Genomic DNA, 6954 nt, shown 5'->3' on the forward strand with positions numbered 1-6954 from the left:
GATGGAGTTGGTAAATGCCACTGATGAGGATTTGGCCCTACAGACCCCCATGCCAACCGTGTACAGAATGAGTACCACGGTAATGCTGCAGAATGGGTTTGAGCCATGTTTCGAATTGGAAGGGATTCCCAAGGGATTATTGAACCTATTCCAGTCCTTGATAAAGGATCCAAATATGGTTTGGGGTACATCCCCACAGATGACGACGTGAAGATGATGAAGAAAAAGGATCAAGATTTGTCTAAACCGATATCGCATTTGTATCTATCCTTTCCAATCCAAGAGTGCACCGATCCTGAAGACTGTGGGGATGGAATCTGTGACCTTTTCAAGGAGATCAATGCTATTATCGAGGAGGAGGTCGAGCCAGCTAGTATTCGTGATGCTGAACCAGGGGAGATGCTGCAGCATTGGACTTCCACGCTGATCCTGATGTCCCGAACTCTTCGGTAGAAAGGAGTTATTTTATGCATACTAAAATCGGTGGTTGTCCGGAAGAGGCCTGAGACCCACATTTCTGCATTTTTCTTAATTGTTTCGAATTTTGTATTTCCGTTGTGATGTTTAAAAAAGCAACATGGCCCTGTGCCATGACCAAAGTTTGCATTTCATTTTAAATGAAAGCCTCTTTATTTTTTAACTTTGTTTATTTAGTTTGTTTGTCATACTTTACTTTCCTAATAATGTCTATTTATGATTTCAGTAACATAAGTTACAGACCCGCCAATGCCATGTCATGTTATGAGCTAAATGAACAAAATGAGGACAAGGTTGACGATTATGAAGAAGAAAGTGCGGAACCAGATTATGTTGCTGAGGAATTTCGACAGTTCGAGAGTCAGCATAAAACGAATCTAGAGGAGACGGAAACAATGATTTGGGAGATTCGGAATGTGTCAAAGAGGTTAAGATCAGCACCTACTTGAATGAAACTCAGAAGGAGAGTCTGGTTCATTTGCTTGCCGAATACAGTGATGTATTTGTTTGGGAAGTCGGTGATATGCATGGGTTGAGTACCGATGTCTTATCTCATAAGCTACCTATCAACCCAGGGTTCGAGCCGGTGAAACAAAAGACTCAGAAATTCAAGCCCGAACTGAGCTTGAAGATTAAAGAAGAAATCACCAAGCAAATAGAGTCTGGATTGGTGGAAGTAACACAATGTCCAACCTGGTTGCCCAATGTCGTTCCAATCGCCAAGAAAGATGGGAAAATTAGGATTTGTGTTGATTATAGAGATCTCAACAGGGCTAGTCCGAAAGATAATTTTCCGTTGCCAAATATCCATATTTTGATTGACAATTGTGCCACACATAAGATGCAGTCATTTGTGGAATGTTATGCAGGTTATCACCAAATTTTGATGGATGAGGAAGACGTGGAAAAAACGGCTTCTATTACACCTTGGGTGTGTATCACTATAGGGCGATGTCGTTCGGCCTCAAGAACGCCGGTTCCACTTACATGAGAGCCATGACGACTATTTTCCATGACATGATTCATAAGGAAATTGAAGTGTACGTGGACGATGTTATAATTAAATCCCGTGAGAGTTCAGATCATTTGACACACCTGAGAAAATTCTTTGAACGTCTGCGTCAGTACAACTTGAAGTTAAATCCCGCCAAATGCGCTTTTGGAGTCCCAGATAGAAAGTTGTTGGGATTTATAGTCAGCAGAAGGGGTATCGAGCTTGACCCCTCCAAGAGTAAAGCAATTCAAGAGTTACCTCCGCCGAAAACGAGGAAAGAGGTGATGAGTTTCTTAGGGAAGTTATATCAGCTGGTTTATAGCACAATCAATAGTGGTGTGTGATCCTATTTTCAAGTTACTGAAGAAAGATGCCCCGACTAAGTGGACTGAGGAATGCCAAACTGCTTTTGATGCTATCAAGAGCTATTTGTCTAACCCACCGGTATTGGTTCCTCCGCGAGAAGGGAGTCCTTTGTTACTGTATTGGTCTGTCTCAGATAGTGCCTTCGGATGTGTACTTGGTCAACACGATGAAACAGGAAAGAAGGAAAAGGCTATCTACTATATAAGCAAGAAATTTACTCCATACGAATCTCGTTACACTTTGCTGGAGAGAACATGTTGTGCTCTGACGTGGCTTGCCCAGAAATTGAGACACTATTTGTCTTCGTATACTACATATCTCATTTTCAGAATGGATCCATTGAAGTACATTTTCCAGAAAGCGATGCCGATTGGAATGGAAAATGTTGTTGAGTGAGTTTGATATTGTGTATGTGACTCAAAAGGCAATAAAGGCACAAGCTTTGGGTGATCATCTTGCAGAAAATCCCGTGGATGAAGAATATGAACCACTTAAGACTTATTTTCACGATAAAGAGGTGTCGTTTGTGGGCGAAGATATTTCTGAAACATACCCAGGTTGGAGATTATTCTTTGAGGAGCGGCAAACCATCAAGTTAAGGGTATTGGAGCAGTATCAGAATCCGGTCAGCACTATCCTATGGCAGCTAAACTTCAATTCAATTGCAAAAACAACATGGCTGAATACGAAGCTTGTATTTTGGTTTGAAAATGGCCATTGACATGAATAATTACGAGTTACTAGTTATTGGAGATTCAGACCTTTTGATTCATCAGGTTCAAGGTGAATGGGCTGTGAAGAACCCAAAAATTATACCTTACGTACAATATGTGCAAAATCAGTGTAAAAGGTTTCGCAAGATCGAGTTCAGACATACTCCCAGAATACAGAATGAATTAGCTGAGATGATCAAACATCCGGATACTGACTACATCGACCCACTGGATATAGAGCGGAAGGAACATCCAGTCCATTGTTCACATGTTGAATCAGAACCAGACGGTCTGCCTTGGTATTTTGACATAAAGAGGTATTTGGAGTCTTGGACATATCCAGAAGACGCTACATATAATCAAAAGAAGTCTATATATTGTATGACTCTCAATTTCTTTCTAAATGGAGAAGTCTTGTATAGGAGGACTCCTGATTTGGGTCTTTTGAAATGTGTGGATGCTGCTAAAGCTGTGAGGCTTATTGAACAAATACATGCTGGAGTTTGCGACACACATATGAATGGGCTTACTTTGGCAAGAAAGATTCTTCGAGCTGGTTATTTCTGGATGACTATGGAAAATGACTGTTGCAAATTCATGCAAAAATGCCCCAAATGTCAAGTGCACGACGATTTGATATGGGTGCCACTTCACGAACTTAATGTTATGAGTGCACCTTGGCCATTTGTAGCCTGGGGAATGGATGTCATTGGTACTATAGAGTTGAACGCTTCCAATGGGCACAGATTCATTTTAGTTTCCATTTATTATTTCACCAAATAGGTGGAGGCAGCCTCTTACAAGTCGGTAACCAAGAAAGCGGTGGCCGATTTTGTCCGCAACAATCTGATAAGCAGATTTGGAGTTCCAAAATCCGTCATTACTGATAACGGTGCAAATCTCAACAGTCATTTGATGAAAGAGATATGTGAACAATTTAAGATTATTCATCGAAAGTCAACTGCTTATCGCCCCCAAATAAACGGAGCTTTAGTGGCCGCCAACAAGAATATCAAAAAGATCTTGAGGAAAATGATTGACAAACATCGAGGTTGGCATGATATGTTGCCATACGCTTTACTAGGTTATCGAACGACGGTCAGAAAATCGACTGGTGCCACTCCATACTTGCTAATGTACGGTACAGAGGCAGCCATACGTGTTGAAGTCGAGATACCGTCATTGAGGATCATCCAAGAAGCTAAATTAAGTAACGCTGAGTGGGTTAGCAAACGGATAGACCAACTAGCGTTTATTGACGAAAAGAGAATGGTTGCCGTTTGCCATGGTCAGTTGTATAGACAGAGAATGACTCGTGCTTTTCACAAAAGAGTAAGAGCCAGAAACTTTGAAGTTGGTCAGTTGGTTCTTAAGCATATTTTCCCTCATCAAGACGAATACAAAGGAAAGTTCGCACCAAATTGGCAGGGTCCTTACATGGTTCGTAAAGTACTATCCGGAGGTGCTTTGGTCCTGTCGGAGATGGATGACACTGTATGGCCTAAACCTATCAACTCAGATGCTGTCAAGAGATACTATGTGTGAAGTTTCATTTTTGCATTTTCTATCATTTACTTGTAATCGTTCTGTTTGCTTGTATTTGCTCAATTTGAATTCTTATCCCTCTTTTAATGAACTACGTCTGATTTGAATTCTCAAGAATGAGATACGTAGGCGGCCTATGTCGGCTTCGGTTACCCTATCCCCTTTAATTATTTCTTTGTATCTGAACTATGTTCGATCTGAATTCTCGGGAATGAGATACGTAGGCGGCCTATATTGGCCTCGGTCAGTTTCTTTGTAAATTTTATTCTTGTCAACCTGTAAGAGGAACTACGTTTGACCTGATTCCTGCTTCAACGGGATACGTAGACGCCACAGGGGTTCGGTCATATTTACCAAGATCTATTTCTACTTTGCAATAAAACAGGGACATAATTTTTGAGAAGGACTCAAAAATTTTCCAGAAGAAGGTTCCTCCTCAGCAAGTCAAACTAAAGATATTTCGAGATTTGCGACTGGGACAGAATTTTTGAGAAGATCTCAAAAATCCCGCGATCTGTTCAGTTACAGTAGAAAGATAAGCAAGACAGTAAACTGGGACAGAAATTTTGAGGATGGCCTCAAAATTTCGTTATGGGTCTTCCCTACAAGTCCGGAGTGCCTCTGAAACTCATCAGCGAGTGTCAGATTCAAAGAAGCTCGTTAAGCCTGATATGACATGACTTGACAGTGACTTTTTCAAGATACTATTTCTTAAATATTTCTTATTTCTCTTAAATTTTCCCTTTTATGTTTCATTTGTTTTGGCAAAATATATTTTGTCTTATCTATCAAGAGTCGGGAAATCAACCGGAGATATCAAGATAAGGAGCAAACAACTGATGAAATCGACACAGATCAGTTGTTTTAAAACTGACAATTTTTCTATGGATGTAGGTTTATATCTTTGCTTTGAAATCGGCCAAATTTTCCCGACGAATGAATATGGAGAGCTCCCAAAGAGGAGAAAACTATCCCCAAAATCAGTAATTTTATTGAAAGCAGGAAATAACTCATGTCGTTTGTGTCAGGAGACTTGGGAAGATTTCATGCTTCGCTGAAAGTTATGCATTGCGAGAAGATTTCATACCTCGCAGGAATTTACGTATCACTAGAAGATATTCATGCCCCGCAAGAGGACATACACGGATAAAGAAAGAGAAATCGTGTATCCCAAGAGAAATATTTATTTATCGACTTCAACTACATTCTTTTATTTTTGATAAAAGTGAACATCAAGAAGAGCATCGAAGGGGTCGACAAAAGAAATATCGATATCGCATCATCATTTATTTATTTATTTTGACATCAAGTATAGAGTACATTAAAGATTATATTGCAAAACACAAGGTGTAAGCTTTATTTGTTGTACGTCAGACCGATCAAGTCGACGTCGAATATTGAGGAGAACAATGAAGTGTCGACATGGTAAAAAAGACACTGTCTCCCATCCTAATTGCATTTTTTAAGCTGGCGAGTTTTATCTCAGTCTTTGTCAAGAGCATCCAAAAGGATGAATTGTCCAAAAACCACAGGTGCGAACGACATCAAAAGAGATGCACCACAACGTGAAACTTTTTCTTAGCAGCGAACTGGGACACAGTCCAAAGAGGAATGTCAAACTCTTAGGACGCGAGCAGAGGAGCGACTTCCACCACAATCAAACCACACCCCTATCTTAAGGCATGTGGGTTTTTCTTTAGTTTTGTCAGTTTCAGTCTCGCATCCGGAAGTTTCGATTTATCGGAAGCAAGTTTCCAATCTGAGTGACAATGCGCCAAGATCTTTTGAAATTATGTTCGTGTAAGTTCTTAATTATGGGTGTGAAGCGCGCCACATTCATGTCTAAGATTTTACAAGCCTCCTTTTCATACTCGTTTAATTTGTCATTTGTCCGAAACTGAAGGTTATCTAGCATAATAGATTTCCTTTTCAACCGATCAAGTCGAACTACACACAACCTGATTCTTGAAGGTTTAAGGATATGTAGGCGGATTCAATGTTGAAAACTAGGTTGTATTCCAACATTCGCTCTCGAATTTTATTCTCGAGCATTTCGATACCTTCATAATTCGGTATCGAGGTGGCTCTTTGATTCTTTCAAAGTCGTGCGTTAAAGCAAGCTCATCGAATTACAAGTGGCCTGAATTCTCCTATAGCCTGAGATATGTAGGAAACCCGTCTCAAGGGTTCGGCCATAATTCCTAAACCCTTCGCCAAATCCTTCCTTTAAAGATGAATGGGATTGGTCAAAATTGGTTTGGTCAATTTCATTTTCCTCGAATTGCTTGCATCAACCCAAATAAAATGAGGGACAATTGTTGACACCCAATTTTGACCCGCGTCGGTATAAATTAATTCTCGAGCTTCGTAAGTTTTCCAAACGATTTAAATTAATTAGTTTTATAAATTTTTGCGGAAATATAATGATATAATGCATGAACTTTATGTTACTTCGGGTATTTTTATCATAACTTTAGATAATATATATGTTTACATAGTTATGTATATAATTAGTACATACATGATTATTCAAAAAACCATCTCAAAAATATTTTAATTTTAGTAAGTATTCTTCTTAGTTTAAAATTATGATTATATTTTGAATCACTATTTATAATTATATTACTAAAATAAAGAAGCTCGTTGATTAATTAATACAAATTAATTTTTATATAAGGTTTGGCCAAATTCATTATATTGGCTCAAATTGGCCATTTATTAAACATAACCTTTTCCCTCAAACTCATTTAAAAGACCAGATTTGGGCCTTTTCTTCAAAAGCGAGCCCAGCCCATTTAAATTTTACTTTTTCAGACCACCCCATCTCTTTTCCAATTAATTCCCATCCCATAAATTAAT

The sequence above is a fragment of the Solanum lycopersicum genome, chromosome 8, assembly GCF_036512215.1.
Source record: "Solanum lycopersicum chromosome 8, SLM_r2.1".
In the NCBI taxonomy this organism is placed as follows: Eukaryota; Viridiplantae; Streptophyta; class Magnoliopsida; order Solanales; family Solanaceae; genus Solanum; species Solanum lycopersicum.